Genomic DNA, 27,719 nt, shown 5'->3' on the forward strand with positions numbered 1-27,719 from the left:
GAGTTGAAGTGCCAGGCTAGCTCTTGTCCAGGGCATAAATGTGGCTCGTTAATGCTGAGCCTTCCTTCAAGCCTCACTAACACCCTGGACCAGAGCTACACCAGTGGAGGCCCAGCAGAGGGTCTTCTGGACATTTGAGTTAAATTGTAGATCAATTAGAGCTAGGGTTGTAAAAAAAAGCAGGGAACCTGAAATCCTCTTTGCAGTATTTGTGGAAAACCTGTGAATTTTGGGAAAGTTAGTGGAACCCTTTGCGACCCTAATTAGAGATGATGTTCTGATGCTGTTCCACTGAGTCCCCTCACTCCTCAGCAGTTTCTTCAGTTTACACTACTTAGTACACAGTTTGCAAATTACCATACATTTCTTTCGCAGCTGATGCACCATCTGGCTTTCAGAAGGAGCTGATAAGAAACACCTCTCATAGCATACAGTGCCTTCAGAAAGTATTCACACCCCTTAACTTTTTTCACATTTTGTTGCATTAAAGGGATTTTGTCACACAATACCTCATAATGTCAAAGTGGACTATGTTTTTAGAAATGTATACTAATTAATAGTATTCAACCACTTTTATTATGGCAAACCTAATAAGTTCAGGAGTAAAATGTGCTTAACATGTAGGGGTGGCAGGTAGCCTAGTGGTTAGAGCATTGGACTAGTAACCGGAAGGTTGTAAGATCGAGTCCATGAACTCTGTTCAGCCCCTGAAGAAGGCAGGTAACCCACTAGGCTGTTCCTAAGTCGTCATAACATTTTTTTCTTAACTGTCTTGCCTAGTTTAATAAAGGTTCAATAAAAAATACATGTTGCATGGACTCACTCTGTGTGCAATAATAGTGTTTTAACATGATGGTTTTTATGATTACTTCATCTCTGTACCCCACACATACAATTATAATTAAGGTTCCTCAGTCAAGCAGTGAATTTCAAACACAGATTCAACCACAAAGACCAGGGAGGTTTTCCAATGTCTCGCAAGAAGGGCACCTATTGGTAGATGGGGGGGAAAAAAGACAAATATGTATAATAAAACACTACATTTGAATATCCATTTAATGATTCAGTTATTAATTACACATTGGATGGTGTATCAAGAAACACAATTACTGCAAAGATACATGCGTTCTTCCTAACTCAGGTGGCAGGGGGAAAGGAAACTCAACGATTTCACCATGAGGCCAATGGTGACTTTTTAAAACAGTTACAGAGTTGAATGGCTGTGATAGGAGAAAACTGAGGATGGATCAATAATATTGTAGTTACTCCACAATACTAACCTAAATGACAGATTGAAAAGAAGGAAGCCTGTAGAGAATAAAACATATTCCCAAACTTGCATCCTGTTTACAACAAGGCACTAAAGTAAAACTGCAAAAAATGCACACAAAAAAAACTGATTTGCTTTATTCTTGACCAGGTTGCAGTTGTAAATGAGGACTTGTTCTCAACTAGACTACCTGGTTAAATAAAGGTGAAATATATATATATACTGTATATATTTTAAAAACTATCCTAGAGGAAAACCTGGTCAGTCTGCTTTCCACCAGACACTTGGAGTTTAATTCTCCTTTCGGCAGGATAATAACCTTGCTTACCAAGAAGACAGTGAAAATGATCAACAACCAATTTCACAGAGTTTGAAGAATTTTTAAAAGATAATGTTCCAAAGCTGCACAATCCAGGTGTGGAAAAGCTCTTAGGGCCCGATTCTGATTTTAGGAAATAACGCCTTTCTTACACACGCCTTTCCTATGCATTTATCAGTAGATGGTATTCAGACTTACAGTATGAAGGTGTGTAACGGGCTTTACCTGCGTGGTTCCCTTGCGCACACTGAACAAATGTAATTCAACCACTGACAAAACCCTCCCACTTGCTGGCCAACAGATTTTTGTTGTTTTGGAGTTTTCATTCAAAAGGGTTTTCAGTACATTTATCTTAAGCCATCCCTTTAAATACAGAGTACATTTTTAGTTTGATTTCTGTCGACTGACTCAATAAAATATATTGAGAGATCGGGTTCAGAATATTAGGCATCAATTAAAGAAACCCATCTAAACATATGCATTTTTTGTGTCTGTTTCAGCACCAATTGGTAGATGTAAAAAATACTATGATCTTGTAGATTATTTAGGGTTAGAAAAGTATTTTTGAATCATAAACAGGTTTGAGAGCCTTTACGCATGGAAGAAAGAAAATGGTGGATTGATTCATTCTGAAAATTGCCACATTCAGTTCTTCAACCCATGGTAATGTTGTAAGATTAGTGTACATATATAATTAGAATAGGGAGAATAGTGTACAACAGTAGGCTATACCCTCATCTATTGCCTGCTCTAACCATGGAACTGTGTGACGAAACAGCCAAGTATTTCACCATGTGTCGTGTTCAACCTGTTATGGCTTTTGGTCTGTGCTCCGCTCCGTAACGATTGAATTAGTCTACAGGTTATTTTTATATTATCAACTGTCAATGTTCCTCAACATCAACCACATGGCTGTAATGGCATTTACAGATTAAGCAAATTAAGGTAAACTAAACAATGTAATTAAATGGAATGATAATGTAGGTTATACCAACTGAAGGGAGCAAACAGTAAATTGTCAGTTGAATAATGTGTTAGGCCTACTGACAGTCAATGCTGATATTGGATAAAATTTACCGTGATAGTGACAGGAGAGAGTAAGTCTGGGTAGCCTATAATTAAGACATTCGATAGTGCCCATCCCTGCAAGTTATTAAAAAGCTATACAATTAAAATTCTGCGTAATGGCACAGCATTTCATAAACTTTATTGTGGGAGAGTTGATGTGAATCAGTTTGCTGCCACATGGCTGGTTACACCTTTGTCTCCAGCAATGATAAGGTGTCAAATTTCTAAAACAAGTGTCATGTATATTTGCAATTCCCTTATCCAAACAGATGACTATTTTACCTAGCTCTTATCAAGTTGAAATGACAGTGCATGAAGAATGGTGTTATTTATATCGGGAAAAAATAAAGTAGATGCCTTTTCCTCTTGGAGCCGGTAGGGTCACTAGATTAATTCATTAGATCTTATGAGTGAATTAAGTCAAGGTCAGAATACATCATATCTGTAGACACACCTCCTCCATACCTTCATTTATTCAATCTCCACCCAAAACGAATAGCTAGTGAATAGCACACTATTCTCATGCTTAAATTCATCAGAATGTGCACAGAGAGAGGTGTATAAAAAGGGAATTTACATTCCATTTACGCACGCTTCACTCAGGTCATAATCGTGCTCTTAGAGACTTACCCAGAAAGATTCACAGCTGTAATCGCTGCCTTAGGTGCTTCTACAAAGTATTGACTCAGGGGTGTGAATACTTATGTAAATTAGATATTTCTGTTTAATTTTCAGTGAATCAAATTTTTTCTTCTAAAAACATGTTTTTACTTTGTCATTATGGGGTTAGAAAATGTAATCTATTTAATCCAAATGTGAAATAAGTCAAGGGGTATGAATACTTTCTGAAGGCACTGTATCTGATAGCAGAAGGTAATGTATTAAGGGTATGTCTGTCTGTCTCTGCCTGTCTGTCTGACTCAGGTACCATGTCGGACCTCATTCAGCACCTCTGCCCACCCTCTCAGTTCCAAGGTATCAGGTGTCATGAACCTTTAGCAACCTTTGCTCCCACTCTGTAGCCTGTCCTGTGCACAATAGCGCCATCTACTGGCCTGGCTGGCTGGGTGTGCTTCTTGCTCTTGCTTCATCTTACTGTACCTATTGCTTCATTTGGCAGTGCTTTAATCTTTAGGTAGATTGTCTCTTTGCAAGTAAATTGGCTGTACTTCAACAGCAGTAGTCTTTAATGTGGACCGGAATGTTATGTCCAGTAACCCTATGCTCCTTGCATTACTTTTTAAGTGGCATGCAGAGTGACGTGTGTGTGTGTCTCTCTCTCTCTCTCTCTCTCTCTCTCTCTCTCTGTCTCTCTCTCTCGCCCCCCTCCACTTCAGATGGACACTGTAGGTGGGCTCAGGCTGTGTTGCATGGTCTTTCTTTCATGTAGTCCAGTAGTAGTATGTTGCTGCATTAAAGCTTTAATGTGTGTGTTTAACTGGCTTTGGTCTCGGTTATAATGGCTTCTCTAGCCTATGAAGAGATGCTGCTCAATAAGAAATGAAATGGAAAATAATCAAGCAAAATAATGTGTGCATTCGTTTTAATAGCATCCAGTTAATTTAATGGTTTTCCGATTAGGCAGTGATATTTACGGCTGAAGAGACTATTCCCATGAGAGATATAGGCTGACTAAACACAGAGTTACTGCAATGTACTCATGCATAGTGGAATAATTCTGTTGAGTAGAGTTAAGAATGGTCTAGTCTTATGTCAACCTTTCTTTAGGAAATATGGGTATCTTTAGAACTGTGGAGTTCTATTCGTTTTGAAAAGTACCCCCTCATGGATTTTACCAGTAGGCCTATGGTATTATGAGTATAATCAAGTACACCTTGTGGGCAGCCGTCACGGAATCTGGACACCTTGTCAGAGGCTGCATCCCAAATGGAACCCTATACCCTATATACAGTTGAAGTCAGAAGTTTACATACACCTTAGCCAAATACATTTAAACTCAGTTTTTCACAATTCCTGACATTTAATCGTGGTGAAAATTCCCTGTCTTAGGTCCGTTAGGATCAGCACTTTATTTTAAGAATGTGAAATGTCAGGATAATAGTAGAGAGAATGATTTATTTCAGCTTTTATTTCTTTCATCACATTCCCAGTGGGTCAGAAGTTTACATACACTCAATTAGTATTTGGCAGCATTGCTTTTAAATTGTTTAGGTTGGGTCAAACGTTTCGGGTAGCCTTCCACAAACTTCCAACAATAAGTTGGGTGAATTTTGGCCCATTCCTCCTGACAGAGCTGGTGTAACTGAGTGAGGTTTGTAGGCCTCCTTGCTCGCACACACTTTTAAAGTTCTGCCCACAGATTTTAAATAGGATTAAGGTCAGGGCTTTGTGATGGCCACTCCAATACCTTGACTTTGTTGTCCTTAAGCCATTTTGCCACAACTTTGGAAGTATGCTTGGGGTCATTGTCCATTTGGAAGACCCATTTGAGACCAAGCTTTAACTGCCTGACTGATGTTGCGTCAATATATCCACATAATTGTCCTCCCTCATGTTGACATTTATTTTGTGAAGTGCACCAGTCCCTCCTGCAGCAAAGCAACCCGACAACTTGATGCTGACTCCCCGTGCTTCATGGTTGGGATGGTGTTCTTTGGCTTGCAAGCATTCCCCTTTTTCCTCCAAACATAACGATGGTCATTATGGCCAAAAGGTTCTATTTTTGTTTCATCAGACCAGTACGATCTTTGTCCCATGTGCAGTTGCAAACCGTAGTCTGTCTTTTTTTAATGGAGGTTATGGAGCAGTGGCTTCTCCCTTGCTGAGCGGCCTTTCAGGTTATGTCGATATAGGACTCGTTTTACTGTGAATATAGATACTTTTGTACCTGTTTCCTCCAGCATCTTCACAAGGTCCTTTGCTGTTGTTCTGGGATTGATTTGCACTGTTCACACCAAAGTACGTTCATCTCTAGGAGACAGAACGTGTCTCCTTCCTGACCGGTATGACGGCTGCATGGTCCCATGGTGTTTATACTTGCTTACTATTGTTTGTACAGATGAACGTGGTACCTTCAGGCGTTTGGAAATTGCTCCCAAGGATCAACCATACCTGTGGAGGTCTACAATTATTTTTCTGAGGTCTTGGCTGATTTTTTTTTTCATTTTCCCCTGATGTCAAGCAAAGAGGCACTAAGTTTGAAGGTAGGCCTCGAAATAGATTCACAGATACACCTCCAATTGACTCAAATGATGTCAATTAGCCTATCAGAAGCTTCTAAAGCCATGACATCATTTTCTGGAATTTTCCAAGCTGTTCAAAGGCACAGTCAACTTAGTGTATGTACATTTCTGACCCACTGGAATTGTGAAACAGTGAATTATAAGTGAAATAATCTGTCTGTGAACATTTGTTGGAAAAATGTCTTGTGTCATACACAAAGTAGATGTCCTAACGGACTTGCCAAAACAGTAGTTGAAAAATGAGTTTTAATGACTCCAACCTAAGTGTATGTAAACTTCCGACTTCAACTGTACAGTACATTCAGAAAGTATGCAAACCCCATGACTTTTTCCACAAATTAAAATGGATTAAATCATTCGTCCCCCTCATCAATCTACACAAAACCCCATAATGACAAAGGAAAAACATTTTTTTTAAATGTTAGCAAATGTATAAAACATACTAAACTGAAATATCACATTTACATAAATTTTTAGACCCTTTACTCAGTACTTTGTTGAAGCACCTTTGGCAGCGATTACAGCCTTAATTCTTCTTGGGTATGACACTACATGCTTGGCACACCTGTATTTTGGAAGTTTCTCTGATTCTTCTCTGCAGATCCTCTCAAGCTCTGTCAGATTGGATGGGGAGTGTAGCTGCACAGCTATTTTCAAGTCTCTCCAGAGATATTAGATCGGGTTCAAGTCCAGGCTCTGGCTGGGCTACTCAAGAACTTTCAGAGACTTCAGAGACCAGCATTGTCTTGGCTGTGTGCTTAGGGTCGCCGAAGGACATTTAGGGCCTTGTCCCGAAGCCACTCCTGCATTGTCTTGGCTGTGTGCTTAGGGTCGTTTTCCTGTTGGAAGGTGAACCTTCACCCCAGTCTGAGGTCCTGAGTGCTCTGAAGTAGTTTTTTATCAAGAATCTCTCTGTGCTGTGTCCCGCTCATCTTTCCTTTGGTCCTGACTAGTCTTCTAGTCCCTGCTGCTGAAGAACATCCCCACAGCATGATGCCGCCACCATCATGCTTCACCGTAGGGGTGGTGCCAGGTTTCCTCCAGACGTGATGCTTGGCATTCAGGCAAAGAGTTCAATCTTGGTTTCATCAGACCAGAGAATCTTGTTTCTCATGGTCTGAGAGTCTTTAGGTGCCTTTTGGAAGACTCCAAGCGGGTTGTCATGTGCCTTTTCAAATCATGTCCAATCAATTGAATTTACCACAGGTGGACTCCAATCAAGTTGTAGAAACATCTCAAGGATGATCAATGGAAACAGGATGCACCTGAACTCAATTTCGAGTCTCATAGCAAAGTGTCTAAATACTTATGTAAATGTGATATTTCTGTTTTTTATTTTTAATACATTTGCAAAAATGTATTTTTGTTGTTGCTTTTGTCATTGTGGGGTATTGTGTGTAGATTAATGTGGGGGAAAAAATGTATTTAATCTCTTTTAGAATAAAGCTGTAACGTAACAAAATGTGGGAAAAGTCAAGGGGTCTGAAAACTTTCAGAACGTACTGTAGTGCACTACTTTCTACCAGAGCCCTATGGGCCTTTTGGGACACAGCCTGTCAGAGTAAAGCCACTGCGATGGTACGGATGGAGAGACTGCTGAGCCCAAATGGACTCTTGCTGAGGTGTGTGTGAGGGAGAGACTCGCAAAAAACGTCCTGTCAGACCCTGCTAAAGTAACCAAAGCAAAACACAAAGGGCAAGCACATCAAGTCCCTCGCTCCGACAGACTCTTTCAGTCATCAGAATGCAGAAACGCATAGTATTACCAGTAGCCAAACCTTCTGGAGAGAAACAGTAACATGATAAGTGGGTTTAGTGGTTTGAGAATGACATGTGGCGGGTTTGTTGACTGGCTGACTGCAATAGGCAGATACGCAGGCAGTGTGAAGCTCAGCCCAGCACAGGGGGTTGTAGAAGAGATGGCTGTGTCTGTTTTGATGATTTATTCCAGGTCATTTCTGTAATACATGTCTGTCTTCAGCACGCCAGGCTTCTAGGTACACGAGCACATCACTACACCACGCATGCCTCTATCCCCACTAATGGTGCATGCTCAGAGCCATATCAAACCAAACATGGGCCGGGCAGATCAACTGTAATATTATTTAACACCGGTGTCCTGTGTGGGTGAGGAATGCCTGTCTGTATGGTGCAGGATTAATGAGGTGAGGCTGAAGCACGGCTTTGGTGAGAATCAGAAGACAAGGCGCTCTGGGTTTATGTGTTGGGATGGAACATCAACTTACTTGTAGTAGGAAGGTCATGGTTTGGATTTATACTGTAGTTTATCTTTTAATGCAAAACAATATCAGACAGAATCTATGGAGAATCTTTCCATGTTTTATAATGGTGCACACAATCGTTGTCGTTTCAAAACTGCACTTAATTGCACTTGAAGTAATTTTTTTGAGTTTAGATATAAAACATAATCAAGGTCATTGTAAATGAACAAAAATGACTATCTGGCTCGAAGGACCATGAAACAGAGCACCACCTTGTAGTTGGAGGACTCATGTCTTCTCTATTCATCCTGTAGTAAGTATATTACACTGTCCTCCACATTTCACCTGTTCCCTTCAGGTATTGCCTGTATCGCGCTGTTCATAGACACTCAAGGATGCCCCCTGCAGGTTCTTGCCCACAACTGCACCACACCACCCAGAGGAGATCCCTCCAGCATCCTCCTACAGCCAGAGCAGTTTGACACCCTGACAACTGTCATTAAGGTGGACTCCAACTACCTCAGCTCAGGTAAAGCCCGGTAGGTTTTCTCTAGAGATCAGGGTCCTGTTCATTAGGGCAAATTGTAGCAAAATGTTTTGCAACGGAAAATGAAAAGTATTGTTTCATAAAAGACTTTCAGATAATACCTCTCTGTTTAGTACCGATGAACATGACCCTGCCAGGGTAGCCAGAGAAACCATTGGTGGAGTTGTTGCTGTGTATTTTTCTTGAACAGTATCATAAAATTGGTTTTCTATTATGTGCTGCATTGTTGATTTCTTCTATCAAATCAACTTTTATTTGTCACATACACATGGTTAGCAGATGTTAATGTGAGTGTAGCGAAATGCTTGTGCTTCTAGTTCCGACAATGCAGTAATAACCAACGAATAATCTAACCTAACAATTTCACAACTACCTTATACGCACAAGTGTAAAGGGATGAAGAATATGTACATAAAGATATATAATGAACAGGCAGTGGCTCGGGTGGTTGATGTCCTTCATGATCTTTATGGTCTTCCTGTGACATCGGGTGGTGTAGGTTTCCTGGAGGGCGGGTAGTTTGCCCCCGGTGATGCGTTGTGCAAACCTCACTACCCTCTGGAGAGCCTTGTGGTTGTGGGTGGAGCAGTTGCCGTACCAGGCGGTGATACAGCCCGACAGGATGCTCTTGATTTGTACATCTGTAAAAGTTTCAGTGCTTTTGGTGACAAATTTCTTCAGCCTCCTGAGGTTGAGGAGGCGCTGCTGCGCCTTCTTCACAATGCTGTCTGTGTGGGTGGACCAATTCAGTTTGTCCGTGATGTGTACGCCGAGAAACTTAAAACTTACTACCCTCTCCACTACTGTCCCGTCGATGTGGATAGGGGGGTGCTCACTCTGCTGTTTCCTGAAGTCCATGATAATCTCCTTTGTTTTTGTTGACGTTTAGTGTGAGGTTATACTCCTGACGCCACACTCTGAGGTCCCTCACCACCTCCCTGTAGGCCGTCTCGTCGTTGTTGGTAATCAAGCCTACCACTGTAGTGTCGTCTGCAAACGTGATGATTGAGTTGGAGGCGTGCATGGCTATGCAGTCGTGGGTGAACAGGGAGTACAGGAGAGGGATCAGAACGCACCCTTGTGGATCAACACTGGGATGTGGAGATGTTGTTACCTACCCTCGCCACTTGGGGGCGGCCCATCAGGAAGTCCAGTACCCAATTGCACAGGGCGGGGTCGAGACACAGGGTCTTGAACTTGATGACGAGTTTGGAGCGTCCTATGGTGTTATTCTGAGCTGTAGACAATGAACAGCATTCTCACATAGGTATTCCTCTTGTCCAGATGGGTTAGGGCAGTGTGCAGTGTGGTTGTGATTGCGTCTTCTGTGGACCTGTTGGGGCGGTAAGCAAATTGGAGTGGGTCTAGGGTGTCAGAAGGAGGTGAAGGTCTAGGGTGGAGGTGATATGGTCCTCGACTAGTCTCTCAAAGCACTTCATGATGAAAGAAGAGATTGTTACGGGGCACACTACACAGTAGTGAGCAGTAATCGCTCCGCCCTTTCCTGAATGCGAAAATCCTAATTGTTCGTCTAATTTCACTTTATGTGACAAAGCAAGCAAGTGTGGTAATCTAGTGAATCATTATGTATTTGTGTAGGGTTAGCAATCAGAGGCCCACGACCTGAGCTGTTTAAATCTGTTGGGCCTTGTGTTCTGCAGTCTGCACTAGCCTGGTCCCAGATCTGTTTGTGCTATATAGCCAACTCCTATTTATTTTTTATTTCACCTTTATTTAACCAGGTAGGCAAGTTGAGAACAAGTTCTCATTTACAATTGCGACCTGGCCAAGATAAAGCAAAGCAGTTCGACACATACAACAACACAGAGTTACACATGGAGGAAAACAAACATACAGTCAATAATACAGTAGAAAAATAAGTCTATATACGATGTGAGCAAATGAGGTGAGATAAGGGAGGTAAAGGCAAAAAAGGCCATGGTGGCGAAGTAAATACAATATAGCAAGTAAAACACTGGAATGGTATATTTGCAGTGGAAGAATGTGCAAAGTAGAAATAAAAATAATGGGGTGCAAAGGAGCAAAATAAATAAATACAGTAGGGGGAGAGGTAGTTGTTTGGGCAAAATTATAGATGGGCTATGTACAGGTACAGTAATCTGTGAGCTGCTCTGACAGCTGGTGCTTAAAGCTAGTGAGGGAGATAAATGTTTCCAGTTTCAGAGATTTTTGTAGTTCGTTCCAGTCATTGGCAGCAGAGAACTGGAAGGAGAGGCGGCCACAGGAAGAATTGGTTTTGGGGGTGACCAGAGAGATATACCGGCTGGAGCGCGTGCTACAGGTGGGTGCTGCTATGGTGACCAGCGAGCTGAGATAAGGGGGGACTTTACCTAGCAAGGTCTTGTAGATGTCCTGGAGCCAGTTTGGCGACGCGTATGAAGCGAGGGCCAGCCAACGAGAGTGTACAGGTCGCAGTGGTGGGTAGTATATCAAATCAAAATCAAATTTTATTTGTCACATACACATGGTTAGCAGATGTTAATGCGAGTGTAGCGAAATGCTTGTGCTTCTAGTTCCGACAATGCAGTAATAACCAACAGGTAATCTAACTAAAAATTCCAAAACTACTGTCTTATACACACAAGTGTAAGGGGATAAAGAATATGTACATAAAGATATATGAATGAGTGATGGTACAGAGCAGCATAGGCAAGATACAGTAGATGGTATCGAGTATAGTATATGGGGCTTTGGTGACAAAATGGATGGCACTCTGATAGACTGCAACCAATTTATTGAGTAGGGTATTGGAGGCTATTTTGTAAATGACATCGCTGAAGTCGAGGATCGTTAGGATTGTCAGTTTTACGAGGGTATGTTTGGCAGCATGAGTGAAGGATGCTTTGTTGCGAAATAGAAAGTAAATTCTAGATTTAACTTTTGGATTGAAGATGTTTGATGTGAGTCTGGAAGGAGAGTTTACAGTCTAACCAGACACCTAGGTATTTGTAGTTGTCCATATATTCTAAGTCAGAACGGGCAGGTGTGGGCAGCGATCGGTTAAAAGAGCATGCATTTAGTTTTCTTGTATTTAAGAGCAGTTGGAGGCCACGGAAGGAGAGTTGTATGGCATTGAAACTCATCTGGAGGGTTGTTAACACAGTGTCCAAAGAAGGGCCAAAATTATACAGAATGGTGTCGTCTGCGTAGAGGTGGATCAGACCAGCAGCAATAGCGTCATTATTGATGTATACAGAGAAGAGAGTCGTCCCAATAATTTAACCCTGTGGCACCCCCATAGAGACTGCCAGAGGCCCGGACAACAGGCCCTCCGATTTGACACACTGAACCCTATCAGAGAAGTAGTTGGTGAACCAGGCGAGGCAAACATTTGAGAAATCGAGTCTGCCGATGAGGATGTGGTGATTGAGTCAAAAGCCTTGGCCAGGTCAATGAATACGGCTGCACAGTATTGTTTCTTATCGATGACGGTTAAGATATCATTTAGGACCATGAGCATGGCTGAGGTGCACCCATGACCAGCTCTGAAACCAGATTGCATAGCGGAGAAGGTGTGGTGGGATTCGAAATGGTCGGTAATCTGTTTGTTGACTTGGCTTTCGAAGACCTTAGAAAGGCAGGGTAGGATAGATATAGGTCTGTAGCAATTTGGGTCTCGAGTGTCCCCCCTTTGAAGAGGGGGATGACCGCAGCTGCTTTCCAATCTTTGGGAATCTCAGACGACACGAAAGAGGTTGAACAGGCTAGTAATAAGGGTTGCAACAATTTCGGCAGATAATTTTAGAAAAAAAGGGTCCAGATTGTCTAGCCCGGCTGATTTGTTGGGGTCCAGATTTTGGCGCTCTTTCAGAACATCAGCTGACTGGATTTGGGAGAAGGAGAAATGGGGAAGGCTTGGGCGAGTTGCTGTGGGGAGTACAGTGCAGTTGACCGGGGTAGGGGTAGCTAGGTGTAAAGCATGGCCAGCCGTAGAAAAATGCTTATTGAAGTGTTCAATTATAGTGGATTTATCGGTGGTGACAGAGTTTCTTATCCTCAGTGCAGCGGGCAGCTGAGAGGAGGTGTTCTTATTCTCCATGTACTTTACAGCTTCCCAGGACTTTTTTGAGTTTGTGTTGTAGGAAGCAAATTTCTGCTTGAAAAAGCTAGCCTTGGCTTTTTAACTGCCTGTGTATATTGGTTTCTAACTTCCCTGAAAAGTTGCATATCACGGGGGCTGTTCAATGCTAATGCAGAACGCCATAGGATGTTTTTGTGTTTGTTAATTAAGGGCTGTCAGGTCTGGAGAGAACCAAGGGCTATATCTGTTCCTGGTTCTACATTTCTTGAATGGGGCATGCTTATTTAATATGGTGAGGAAGGCATTTAAAAAAAATAACCAGGCATCCTCTACTGACAGGATGAGGTAATTATCCTTCCAGGATACCCGGGCCAGGTCGATTAGAAAGGCCTGCTCGCTGAAGTGTTTTTGGGAGCGTTTGACAGTGATGAGTGGAGGTCACTTGACCGCTGACCCATTACGGATGCAGGCAATGAGGCAGTGATCCCTGAGATCTTGGTTGAAAACAGCAGAGGTGTATTTAGAGGGCAAGTTGGTTAGGATGATATCTATGAGGGTGCCCGTGTTAACGGCTTTGGTGTGGTACCTGGTAGGTTCATTGATAATTTGTGCGAGATTGAGGGCATCAAGCTTAGATTGTAGGATGGCTGGGGTGTTAAGCATGTTCTCATTGCCAAGACAGCAAAAACAGAATTGGGACCAGGCTAGTTCAATGACCATAGGAGTTGGGTCATTGCCAAGACAGCAAAAACAGAATTGGGACCAGGCTTGTTCAATGACCATAGGAGTTGGCAAAACAGCACAAACAGTTCTGGGACCAGGCTAGTTCTACACATGCTCAGTGCTATGTTCATCAGGCAGTTGATCATCTGTTCTTCCTGACAGGGTCAGAGATGAGGGTGCGTTTTGACATTTGGGAACAAGGTAACGTTTCCCCCCTACAGCTGACAGACAAAGTGCGAGGATCCCTGCGCCACACCCTCTGTGATGTCATCATGGAACTGAGGGTCCTGCCCAATCCGCTGTGCCTGGAGACGTTCCTTACCACACCTGGGAGAGGTCAGAGAGAAGACACAACTAACGGTGAGGAAATGCTACTATTACACTACCTGAACTGCAAATGCTTTATTGGTCCTCTTAGAAAGTGAATTCAGATTGTTGTTTAAAATGGTAGACTATGTTATCAATCAAATTCAGATTTGTTTTGAAATCAATCAATGTTATCAGGTTCATCCCTTGTCTCCACATCTTCTCTTTAGGTCATTTAAGTTCTCCTCCATTGGAAGTGAAGGAATTTAAGGACAGCTTGATGTAGTGGCTCGAGGAGTGTTAAGAACAGCCCCTCCCCCATTACTCTGATCCCTCCCTCCTCCGGGACCAGCCCCAACACTGGACCAAGCACCCCCGAAATCTACCACACCCACCAGCAAGACCACCCGCCGAAGCTTCTGGGAAATACTGGTGAGTTCTCTTTCAGTGAAAGTGTGACGTGTTGTAAAAGTGGATTGTGGCCAAAATGGCACCCTATTCCCTAATGAACAACTTTTCTATTTCTAGTAGTAGTGTACTGTATAGAGAATAGAGTACTATTTCAGAATATTTCATCAAACAGTTGTCTCAACTGAGTTGGTTCTGTCGGTGCTACATCCACCCGAGATCAACATTATATCGATATTTGGAATATGAACAACCACATTGCTGTTTGATTCACTAGTAAAGAGTGATGACGAAATGTTGATCCTCCCTGCAGAGCAAGCCATCTGAGCTGGGGATCCCTAAGACGACAGACGACATCGTGCAGGAGAAGGGGGAGGAGGGTCGGACACGTAGGAGACACAAGACAGAGAACGTGAAGCAGCAGTGGAGCCAGGAGAAGGGGGAGGAGGGTCGGACACGTAGGAGACACAAGACGGAGAACGTGAAGCAGCAGTGGAGCCAGGAGAAGGGGGAGGAGGGTCGGACACGTAGGAGACACAAGACGGAGAACGTGAAGCAGCAGTGGAGCCAGGAGAAGGGGGAGGAGGGTTGGACATGTAGGAGACACAAGACGGAGAACGTGAAGCAGCAGTGGAGCCAGGAGAAGGGGGAGGAGGGTCGGACACGTAGGAGACACAAGACGGAGAACGTGAAGCAGCAGTGGAGCCAGGAGAAGGGGGAGGACGGTTGGACACGTAGGAGGCACAAGACGGAGAACGTGAAGCAGCAGTGGAGCCAGGAGAAGGGGGAGGAGGGCCGGACACGTAGGAGACACAAGACGGAGAACGTGAAGCAGCAGTGGAGCCAGGAGAAGGGGGAGTAGGGTCGGACATGTAGGAGGCACAAGACGGAGAACGGGAAGCAGCAGTGGAGCCAGGAGAGGTCCATGGCTGTAGGACTGGAGCAGGCGCAGGGGTTAGCATATACACAGGCTGGATTTAGATCTGGGTTAAAAGAGAATCTGTTGTCTTCTAAATACTGTGAGTGTTTTATTTGGGCAGAGTTTGAACTATTCTATTGGTTTCATTGCGACAGGCAAGCTCAATTATGTGCAAGCTACCACTTGAAACAAAGTATTTTCACCACTGTTAAATGTGGAGTTTGTCAGCAGTATTGCACGGTTAATGGATGTGTGTGTATGTTCCAACAGGAGACATGTCCCAGCTGGAGGAGTGGAACGTTGGGACCCTACACCCTCTGTATCAGGTCACCTTTCAGCCCTGGATTATCTTCATGGCTAAAGTTGGTGAGTTGCTCCACTCTGGCTCCTCTCTCGCTCCTCTCAGGCTCCTTTCTGGCTCCTCTCTCGCTCCTCTCTGGCTCCTCTCTCGCTCCTCTCTGGCTCCCTTCTCGCTCCTCTCTGGCTCCTCTCTCGCTCCTCTCTGGCTCCTCTCTGGCTCCTCTCTGGCCCCTCTCTCGCTCCTCTCTGGCTCCTCTCTGGCTCCTCTCTCGCTCCTCTCTCGCTCCTCTCTGGCTCCTCTCTGGCTCCTCTCTGGCTCCTCTCTCGCTCCTCTCTCTCCTCCTCTCTGGCTCCTCTCTGCTCCTCTCTCGCTCCTCTCTGGCTCCTCTCTGGCTCCTCTCTCGCTCCTCTCTGGCTCCTTTCTCGCTCCTCTCTGGCTCCTCTCTCGCTCCTCTCTGGCTCCTCTCTCGCTCCTCTCTGGCTCCTCTCTCGCTCCTCTCTGGCTCCTCTCTCGCTCCTCTCTGGCTCCTCTCTCGCTCCTCTCTGGCTCCTCTCTGGCTCCTCTCTGACAGGAGAAGAGGTAATATAAAAGATGATCTGCTTCCCAAACTGATTGTCTGTTTCGCTTGGTGGGCTCTGGTCTAAAGTAGTGCACTGTAAAGGGAATAGGGTGCCATTTGGGATGAAGCCATCATCTTCTATCTCGTCTCTGTGAGAGACTCTCATTTTCTGTTTCTTCTCCTTTTCTTTCGCTCTGTCTCTGGTGTAAACAGGATGCCCGTCCATTCAGCAGTGCACCGCTGAGTTTCTGTTTCTTCTCCCATTTGCTCTCGCTCTGTCTCTGGTGTAAACAGGATGCCCGTCCATTCAGCCTCCTCCCAGTTTCTGTTTCTTCTCCTTTGCTCTCGCTCTGTCTCTGGTGTAAACAGGATGCCCGTCCATTCAGCAGTGCACCGCTGAGAGTTTCTGTTTCTTCTCCTTTGCTCTCGCTCTGTCTCTGGTGTAGATTGCCTCCCAGTTTCTGTTTCTTCTCCTTTTCTCTCGCTCTGTCTCTGGTGTAAACAGGATGCCCGTCCATTCAGCAGTGCACCGCTGAGATTGCCTCCCAGTTTCTGTTTCTTCTCCTTTGCTCTCGCTCTGTCTCTGGTGTAAACAGAATGCCCGTCCATTCAGCAGTGCACCGCTGAGATTGCCTCCCAGTTTCTGCTTCCTCCCATCCTGACAAAGATTGTCAATCTGGTCACAGCTCCCTGGCCAGTGACACCACTGTCACCACTGAGGACGAGGTGGATCATTTGAAAGAATCAAGTCGATCGCTGGAAAGACACAATCACTAGAAAGAATCAAGCATTTGAATATGTGCATTATTTGAAAAGCTTCCAGCTAGAAAGAGTATATATCAAGAATGCATGTATATACAGTGCCTTGCGAAAGTATTCGGCCCCCTTGAACTTTGCGACCTTTTGCCACATTTCAGGCTTAAAACATAAAGATATAAAACTGTATTTTTTGTGAAGAATCAACAACAAGTGGGACACAATCATGAAGTGGAACGACATTTATTGGATATTTCAAACTTTTTTAACAAATCAAAAACTGAAAAATTGGGCGTGCAAAATTATTCAGCCCCTTTACTTTCAGTGCAGCAAACTCTCTCCAGAAGTTCAGTGAGGTTCTCTGAATGATCCAATGTTGACCTAAATGACTAATGATGATAAATACAATCCACCTGTGTGTAATCAAGTCTCCGTATAAATGCACCTGCACTGTGATAGTCTCAGAGGTCCGTTAAAAGCGCAGAGAGCATCATGAAGAACAAGGAACACACCAGGCAGGTCCGAGATACTGTTATGAAGAAGTTTAAAGCCGGATTTGGATACAAAAAGATTTCCCAAGCTTTAAACATCCCAAGGAGCACTGTGCAAGCGATAATATTGAAATGGAAGGAGTATCAGACCACTGCAAATCTACCAAGACCTGGCCGTCCCTCTAAACTTTCAGCTCATACAAGGAGAAGACTGATCAGAGATGCAGCCAAGTGGCCCATGATCACTCTGGATGAACTGCAGAGATCTACAGCTGAGGTGAGAGACTCTGTCCATAGGACAACAATCAGTCGTATATTGCACAAATCTGGCCTTTATGGAAGAGTGGCAAGAAGAAAGCCATTTCTTAAAGATATCCATAAAAAGTGTCGTTTAAAGTTTGCCACAAGCCACCTGGGAGACACACCAAACATGTGGAAGAAGGTGCTCTGGTCAGATGAAACCAAAATTGAACTTTTTGGCAACAATGCAAAACGTTATGTTTGGCGTAAAAGCAACACATCTCATCACCCTGAACACACACCATACCCACTGTCAAACATGGTGGTGGCAGCATCATGGTTTGGGCCTGCTTTTCTTCAGCAGGGACAGGGAAGATGGTTAAAATTGATGGGGAGATGGATGGAGCCAAATACAGGACCATTCTGGAAGAAAACCTGATGGAGTCTGCAAAAGACCTGAGACTGGGACGGAGATTTGTCTTCCAACAAGACAATGATCCAAAACATAAAGCAAAATCTACAATGGAATGGTTCAAAAATAAACATATCCAGGTGTTAGAATGGCCAAGTCAAAGTCCAGACCTGAATCCAATCGAGAATCTGTGGAAAGAACTGAAAACTGCTGTTCACAAATGCTCTCCATCCAACCTCACTGAGCTCGAGTTGTTTTGCAAGGAGGAATGGGAAAAAATGTCAGTCTCTCGATGTGCAAAACTGATAGAGACATACCCCAAGCGACTTACAGCTGTAATCGCAGCAAAAGGTGACGCTACAAAGTATTAACTTAAGGGGGCTGAATAATTTTGCACGCCCAATTTTTCAGTTTTTGATTTGTTAAAAAAGTTTGAAATATCCAATAAATGTCGTTCCACTTCATGATTGTGTCCCACTTGTTGTTGATTCTTCACAAAAAAATACAGTTTTATATCTTTATGTTTTAAGCCTGAAATGTGGCAAAAGGTCGCAAAGTTCAAGGGGGGCGAATACTTTCGCAAGGCACTGTACATACATACGCTTACAAACACATTTCACAAACTTCATCTTTCAAGACAGTTTTGAAAGGATATGTTTTTATATATAATGACTTTATCATTTGTGTTTTTGTTTGGTACCCTAGTTGTCCCCAAGGAGACATCTTTGTTCCCATGCCTCTGATCCAACACCCCACCTGCCACCTCTAGAACCTTCATCCTCATTGGAAGGATCTTCCACCAGTGGCATTGCTGCACAGAGCAAGGTACCTGCTATAGCCAGAGTTCTATTATCTCTGTGCTCTGAAAGAAGTCACTGTTTACTTGACCCGTGATTTTGTTTGCATAATTGATTCATGGAGTTAAACATAATCATTGCCCTTTAAAGTATGTGATGCTCATTTTATTCACCTCAAATGATGCCCCATTTCCTATTATTTTTGAGAAATAAAAAAATGTGGAGGTACCCTTTTACCCTGAGTTACTTTTTTCCTCTCTGTAACTTTGGAATGTGTAGTTAAGTATCTGGATTGTGTGGTCAAACATACTTTACTAAATGACTTAATGAAAGTAGTAATACATCAGCATAATAGAGAGACATTATTATTATTATCCTGCCAATGCCATGCTGTTTGTGCTCATCTCTATTTGCCCACAGAAGACAGTTCAGATGATGAGAACACCCCTGTGCTCAGTAAGTTCACACGTAAGTCTGACTCTGCCCTCCTCATCATAGCAGGTTGACAGGTGAGTCTGACTCTGCCCTCCTCCTCATAGTAGGTTGACAGGTGAGTCTGACTCTGCCCTCCTCCTCATAGTAGGTTGACAGTTGAGTCTGACTCTGCCCTCCTCCTCATAGTAGGTTGACTGAGTCATAGTAGGTTGACAGGTGAGTCTGACTGACTCTGCCCTCCTCCTCAAGTAGGTTGACAGGTGATAGTAGGTTGACTGAGTCTGACTCTGCCCTCCTCCTCATAGTAGGTTGACAGGTGAGTCTGACTCTGCCCTCCCCTCATAGTAGGTTGACAGGTGAGTCTGACTCTGCCCTCCTCCTCAGTAGGTTGACAGGTGAGTCTGACTCTGCCCTCCTCCTCATAGTAGGTTGACAGGTGAGTCTGACTCTGCCCTCCTCCTCATAGTAGGTTGACAGGTGAGTCTGACTCTGCCCTCCTCCTCATAGTAGGTTGACAGGTGAGTCTGACTCTGCCCTCCTCCTCATAGTAGGTTGACAGGTGAGTCTGACTCTGCCCTCCTCCTCATAGTAGGTTGACAGGTGAGTCTGACTCTGCCCTCCTGAGTCCTCTGCCCTCCATCATAGTAGGTTGACAGGTGAGTCTGACTCTGCCCTCCTCCTCATAGTAGGTTGACAGGTGAGTCTGACTCTGCCCTGACTCCCCTCCTCCTCATAGTAGGTTGACAGGTGAGTTGACTCTGCCCTCCTCCTCAGGTGAGTCTGACTCTGCCCTCCTCCTCATAGTAGGTTGACAGGTGAGTCTGACTCTGCCCTCCTCCTCATAGTAGGTTGACAGGTGAGTCTGACTCTGCCCTCCTCCTCATAGTAGGTTGACAGGTGAGTCTGACTCTGCCCTCCTCCTCATAGTAGGTTGACAGGTGAGTCTGACTCTGCCCTCCTCCTCATAGTAGGTTGACAGGTGAGTCTGACTCTGCCCTCCCTCATAGTAGGTTGACAGGTGAGTCTGACTCTGCCCTCCTCCTCATAGTAGGTTGACAGGTGAGTCTGACTCTGCCCTCCTCCTCATAGTAGGTTGACAGGTGAGTCTGACTCTGCCCTCCTCCTCATAGTAGGTTGACAGGTGAGTCTGACTCTGCCCTCCTCCTCATAGTAGGTTGACAGGTGAGTCTGACTCTGCCCTCCTCCTCATAGTAGGTTGACAGGTGAGTCTGACTCTGCCCTCCTCCTCATAGTAGGTTGACAGGTAAGTTTATCTGTAGCCAGCCCAACCAAGCAACACTATCTCTAGGCTTTTCTGGTTTCATTCAGATTTCTTAAAAATCATATGGAATTCTATTTACCTGTTGAGACTCATAATATTTGTCAAAAAAATAATGGTGAAAAAACTGAATCTCTGCTGCCTTCAAAAAGTATTCGTACTCCTTGACTTATTCCACATTCTGTTGTTACAGCTGGAATTCAAAATTGATTAAATTGAGTATTTTTCTCTCACCCATCTACATACAATACCCTATAATAACAAAGTGAAACGGTGTTTTTAGATTTGATTTCAAATGTATTGAAAATGAAATAGACATGTAAATTTCGTAAGTATTCATACCCCTTTTCTATTACACTCCAACTTGAGCTCCGGTGCATCCTATTGCCTTTGATAATCCTTCATGTCATTAAAACTTGATTGGAGTCCACCTGTGGCCAATTCAATTGTTTGGACATGATTTAGAAAGAAACACGCCTGTTTATATAAGGTCCCACAGTTGACAGTACATGTCAGAGCAGAAACTATATCATGAAGTCCAAGGAACTGTCTGTAGATCTCTGAGAATTATGATGAGGCATATACTCTATCTTCCCTAGAAAGGGTATAAAATCATTTCTAGAGTGTTGAACGTTTTCAAGAGCACAGTAGTTCTCCATCATTGGAAAATGGAAAAAATATGGAACTACCATATTTGCCTAGAACTGGCTGTCCAACCAAACTGAGCAACTGGGCAAGAAGGAGCTTGGTCAGGGAGGTGACCAAGAACCCAATGACCACATTGACAGAATTACAGAGTTCCTTGGCTGAGTTGTGAGAACCTGCCCGAAGGACAACAGTCTTTACAGCACTTCACCAATCTGGGCTTTCGGGAGAGTGGCCAGACGGAAGCGACTCCAGAGAAAGGGGCACATGACAGGACGACTGGTGTTGCAAAAAGGCACGGGAAAGACTGAGAGCATAAGGCAAAAGATTCTGTTGTCTGATGAGACAGAAAACCAGGCACAGCTCATCACCCATCTACTCACCCAGCATCATGCTATGGGGAGGCTTTTCAGTGGCAGGGACTGGAGACTGGTAAGGATAGAGGGAACAATGAATGGAGCCATATACAGGCAAATCCTTGATGAGAACCTGCTTCAGAGTGCAAACGACCTTAGACAATGACCCCAAGCATACAGCCAAAGCAGCCCTGGAATGGCTTCAGGACAAAGTCCTTGAGTCCAGCCAAAGCCCAGACATGAATCCCATTGATAAACTGTCGAAAGACTTGAAGATTGCTGTTCACTGCTGCTCCCCTTCTAACTTAAGAGCTTGAGAAAATCTACAAGGAAAAATGGGAGAGAATCCCCAAATACAGATTGGCAAATCTGATACAGACATACCGAAGATGACTCAAAGCTGTAATCACCGCCAAAGGTGCTTCTACAAAGTACTGAATACTTATTTAAATGAGTTCTGTATTTAATTTTCAATAAATTACCAAAAATATATTTGAATGTGTTTTCACTGTCATAATGGAGTATTGTGTGTAGATCCATTTAATTCGTTTTGAATTCAGGCTGTAACGCAACAAAATGTGGAATAAGTCAAGAGGTAGGAATACTTTCTGAAGACACTAATTCATTTTTGGAATGTAAAGCTTTGTACTCAATGCTTAGCTGTATGCATGGTTATGAGCAGTGGCGTGCCGTGGGCCTGGGACCTGGGCTTTCAGTGAGGTCCTACACAGTCCCACCCGAATGAATCCACCTCTTATTACCATCTTTATGATGCCATGGCTCTAGACACTATACATTTAGACAGAAAGCAGTATAACCAGGCGTTGCGTCACCTTGAAATTGACATTTGTATTCAGAGAATTGCAGGGGAAGAGTACAATACAGTACAGTTCAACTAATAGGCAAGAACATAGTCGAGTGCAACAGAGTTATATTAATATTCTTCTTCTATCCATTTCTGGTCCACAAACATTGAGCTTTAAGTCCAAAAAAAAAGAGTCAGCGACCTCTCCCTACAATGTCTAACTTTTCTTGAAAAGTTCGTCTTGAGAATGGCGTTATAATTATATCCTCGACCAAATCGATATCTTCTCCTCCTTCCGCCATTGGGTGGGTTGAAAAAACAGCTTAGTAGTACGCAAATTAATTTGTTTATCAAATTCAGTTTCCTAGCTCTGAGGTTCTGCATAGACCTGCCCATAGGACCTGCCTCTCAATATTGATAATCCAATCAAAAGACGTGCACGCGCTACGCCTGCTAGCTGGCTCCTGTGTAACACTGGAGCCAGCCAGCAGGCGTACAATAGCCAACTCTAAAGCTGATTGGTTGACACTAAATTTTCATTTCCATTCATTTTAAGCTACAAGCACCCGCACTGTTGATTCTGAAGGCCCGAGGGCAGATTTTAGACCCCTGGCAACACATGATGGCTGATTATGATTGGATGAAAGATCTAACATAAAGACCAGCCCTCCAAATCTCAACCTGGGGCTGGAAGCATTGCAACCAAGAGGAAAGCTATGAAATGAAGAGTATAACTCTTACTCTGGGGAATAATTTAATACATATTTGTGGGAAAATATATTTAAAAAAAATTATATTATGATGATGTTTAGGCCAGCAGAGAAGGCCTTGCTGGCCCTGACGGCCCACCACTGGTTATGAGCTGTATCATATCATGTTGCTTAATTAGGATGACCTTATATCTGTGAATATGAAGAGTTCACAGTTTCCTCTGTCTCTTCTCCCTCAAACTGACTTCATATTTCAATTCCAAATATCAAATCTCACTATTTCTACTTTCATAAATGGTTGCAATTTCTCTTTAAGCTTAAGTCACTGGCTGTCTGGAAAAGTAATTTTTCCAGTGATGCTAAGTCTATTTCTTAGAAAGGGTAAGGTTTTATTTTTGTCCTGCTCTGAAAGCAGTAGCAGACAAGCCACATGCACGCCTCTCAGGATGGCTCTGTGAATCATTTTATGCAACTGGCCCTGAGGGCTTAGAAAACCTTACTGAGATATTTTGCTGGTTATGTCCTAAATGACTTACTATTCCTTACATAGTACACCAGTTTTGACCACAGCCCATAACTTATGTCTGCTAGGATGTAATGAGAACCATTTATGATTGAATTTTAATAGCTTCATATTTAAAATTCACTTTCCCACAATAGGGTAGCTGACTATCCGTTTAGTCATATACTCTATAGTAAATAAGAGATGAAATATTCTGGTCCAAGACATTTAAGGTCCCCTAGTTAAATTGATTCTCAGCCAACCCTACCATGTCTTATCTTAGAAACAGGGTTTGGCTCCGCTCAGGTCTCTCCTGTCTTCTGTCTGTCTGCTCCAGGGTTGGTTATGGTCAAATATGTTTAAATTCAGAATTTAAACTGAAATTGCAGTTCCAATTGTCCTCATTACTTTTCAATGAAGAACATTCGGAATATAAATGTGATTAACCCCAGTCATCGTCCCCCCTTGTGGCCCACTCTCACTGTCTTCCCTCCCTATATGTCCAATCAGCTCATAAAGGCTTCCAGCGCTTCGAGGCCTTGGAGCAGTCTGATTGGTTCAGCCCAGGGGAGTCCTGGAGGGGTGTGGCCCCAAGGCAGAGGTTTCTCCTCATACACATCCTGAAGAAGGTGGGGTGAAGAGGAGTGTGTTGTTATTATAAAAATGAAACAAATTATTCGGAAGCAGCAGCTATTCGTCCTGGTGCGTGTGTTCCTGGTGCGTGTGTTCCTGGTGCGTGTGTTCCTGGTGCGTGCCTGCGTGCGCACGGGAGTTGCCTATAACAAGAGATGGCAAAATTGATCAGGATGTTGCTCCATTTTCACTCAAAGGCTGTATGGGGTGGGTTGATCGCTCTCTCTCTGCAGGTGACCCTGTACACCTATAACTGGTCAGTGGACCTTGGAGCCTCTCTGAACCGTGGGCTGGTGAGGCTGGTCCAGTAGCAGAATGCCAGGGCCCACGTTGTCCACTGTGTCGTCAACCAGAAGATGGGTCTCTTCCACCACTGCTGCTTCTCTGACACACCGGCCCACACAGACCCCAAACAGGTAAACGTTTCTTACTGTCAATCTCACACAACCATCATACTTGTATGAGTGTCAGATTGTAACCACACACCAAGACCATTACTGAGGTCTTTAAATCAGACACACCTGACCAAGACTTGAAAAGGTAAACGCTCAGTCTCACGCACGGCATAGCCGTCTGGTTTAATTCATCCCAGTCTAACACCCTTTGATGCAACATAACTGTAGCCTATAAGTATACATTATATTAAACATATGCCACACACAATCAAAGGATGGTACGATGTTAGGATTGGGACCATTGTCCTGGTGGCTTATAAAGGTTGGGTCAGTCAGGGGGAATCAGTCTGTTAGTGGTGCATGATATAGGATTTACCTCAGTGTTTTAATCAAAAGGCTCAGTGTTTTCTGTTTCCTTCTACGCGGGTGTCTCACTGGACCGTGGCTCCTGCTTTCACCTGGGGTTCAAAGCAAGGCCACGGGTACTTTTTAGATGGCATTTACATAACAATGTCACACGTGTAATGGTAACACAATTATACTAGAGTTTACTTTAACATAAAACACTGGCGTCGAGGTAAGTCTCCATGGAAATGCGGTATTAGTGTTAGTGGAGCATCTGGTGGTGCAGCAGGTGTAGGCCAGGCCACTCCCGAGGCAGGTTACACACATCTGTCAGCTCCTGAGGGTGGGACGTGGATTCCTTCCACACTAGCAGGTCCTGTACCTCCTCGTTGCTTTTCTTTTATGTCCCCTGTCATTCTCCTCTGCTTTGTCACTTCTCCTCTTAGCTAAAGCTGGGAGGCTGGGTGTCTTCTTGTCACTAAATCCCCTCCTTCATCTCTGTTTCTCTGAGGTTTAAACAGCAGTAGTTTAAAACATCTGCTATCAACAGCTCTGTCACTTCTTGACTTTGTCCTTTACATTCAGTTATTTCAGCCCTCGTTGGAATTGCATTGCAAGGAGCTGCATTGTTAAATGGTGTAACTACAGTTACAATATGTGTTATATCATATACTTATATATCTCCAAGACTTATGTACCTGATCTTCCTGAATCCTTTTCCACTGTTTTAAAATTCATAGTTGTTACGACTCCGACCGAAGGTGGCTCCTCTTCCCGTCCGGGTGGCGCTCGGCGGTCGTCGTCGCCGGCCTACTAGCTGCCACTGATTCTTTCCTCCCCCTCCTTGTCTGTTTATTAGTTACACCTGTTATGAGTTTGGTAATTAGTTGGGCTTTATTAGTCAGCCGGCCCGCCTGTTTCTTTGTGCGGGATGAATTATTGTAACAGTTGTGTATGTTGGAGACGAACGTGTTTGTTTCTGTTCGTGGATTTCGCTGGACTGTTTTCGTCCCCGTGTTTGGGGCATTTGTTTTGAGCACCCAGTGTTTTGTGGAGTGGCCGTTGTTCACCGTGTGTGCATTAAAATAGCACTATATTGAACTCTCTGTTTCCTGCACCTGACTTCACACCCACGACACCCAGATCGTTACAATAGTGCACTCCTTTTGACCGGAGCAATTTGATCCCTGGTTAAAAGTAGTGCACTAAATAGGGAATTGGGTGCCATTTGGGATGTACACTTTGTCTGTTAATTGTACTGAGTAGATTCCCCTTGGTCTTTAATACAGAACATCACCATAACCTAATTTCCCCCTTCTCTCTGAACATCTCCCTCCCTCTTTTCCTCTTTTTCCCTCCCTCCCTCACCCCTTTTTCCCTCCCTCCCTCACCCCTTTTTCCCTCCCTCACCCCTTTTTCCCTCCCTCCCTCACCCCTTTTTCCCTCCCTCACCCCTTTTCCCTCCCTCCCTCCCTCCCTCCCTCCCTCCCTCCCTCCCTCCCTCCCTCCCTCCCTCCCTCCCTCCCTCCCTCCCTCCCTCCCTCCCTCTCCCCTCTCTCCCTCTCTCCCCTCTCTCCCTCTCTCCCTGAGGCCTTCTTTCCCTCCCTCCCTCCCTCCCTAGGCATGGCATGTCAGCACTGAGGCCTTCATTCCTTCTTCTAGTCCTCTTTTTCGCCTCCTTGTATCTCTGAATCCTTTTGATAAGCTCCCGGAGAGGAGTGGAGAGAATGGCTCCCGGAGAGGAGTGGAGAGAATGGCTCCCGGAGAGGAGTGGAGAGAATGGCTGTGTTCCAAATAAATCAAATCAATTATTTGTCACATGCGCCTTACCGTGAAATGCTTACTTACAAGGCCTTAACCAAAAATGCAGTTCAAGAAAAGGAGTTTAAGAAAATATTTGCCAAATAAACTAAAGTAAAAAATGTAATTAAAGTAACACACTAAGATTACATAACAATAACGAGGCTATATACAGGGGCTACCGGTACCGAGTCAATGTTTGGAGGTACAGGTTAGTTCAGGTTACTTGTACATGTAGTTAGGGGTAAAGTGACTATGCATAGATAATAAACAGTGAATAGCAGGAGTGTAAAAACAAAGGGGTGGTGTCAATGTAAATAGTTTGGGTGGCCATATGATTAATTGTTCAGCAGTCTTATGGCTTGGGGGTAGAAGCTGTTAAGGAGTCTTTTGGACCTCCGGTACCACTTGCCGTGCAGTAGCAGAGAGAACAGTCTATGACTTGGGTGGCTGACCATTTCTGGGCCTTCCTCTGACACGCCTAGTATATAGGTCCTGACGAGTCAAGGGCTCAGTCCAGTTGTATTAGGCTTTTAAAGTAGATCATGGTTTCAGCCCTACCAGAGTTGATCTGTACATTTGATGTCTATAAACATATACTGTAGTTGATGAAAATATGGGTTTCTGAAGTGTTATTCTACCATTTAGGTTTATCTACTATGTCAAATAAAATCTAATTGTATTGGTCAAATACACGTATTTAGCAGATGTTATTGTGGGTGTAGCGAAATGCTTGTGTTTCTAGCTCCAACAGTGCAGTAATATGCAACAAGTAATATCTAACAATTTCACAACAATACACACTAATCTAAGTAAAGGAATGGAATTAAGAATATATAAATATATATATACGAGCAATGTCAGAGCGGCATAAACTAAGATACAGTAGAATAGAATATATACAGATGAGATGAGAAATGCAAAATATGTGAACATTATTAAAGAGCTCCATTTTTATGGAATGGTCTGCCTACCCATGTAAGAGACGCAAACTCGGTCTCAACCTTTCAGTCTTTACTGAAGACCCATCTCTTCAGTGGGTCATATGATTGAGTGTAATCTGGCCCAGGAGTGGGAAGGTGAACGGAAAGGCTCTGGAGCAACGAACCGCCCTTGCTGTCTCTGCCTGGCCGGTTCCCCTCTTTCCACTGGGATTCTCTGCCTCTAACCCTATTACAGGGGCTGAGTCAATGGCTTACTGGGGCTCTTTCATATCGTCCCTAGGAGGGGT

The 27,719-nt window shown here is 43.9% G+C and overlaps 1 pseudogene; it reads left to right on the plus strand.

The window, feature by feature from the left end:
- LOC135511487 (KICSTOR complex protein SZT2-like) overlaps nucleotides 1-27,719 on the plus strand; it is a 141,157-nt pseudogene that overhangs the window by 52,265 nt on the left and 61,173 nt on the right.

The sequence above is a fragment of the Oncorhynchus masou genome, chromosome 24 (assembly GCF_036934945.1).
Source record: "Oncorhynchus masou masou isolate Uvic2021 chromosome 24, UVic_Omas_1.1, whole genome shotgun sequence".
NCBI classification, from domain to species: Eukaryota; Metazoa; Chordata; class Actinopteri; order Salmoniformes; family Salmonidae; genus Oncorhynchus; species Oncorhynchus masou.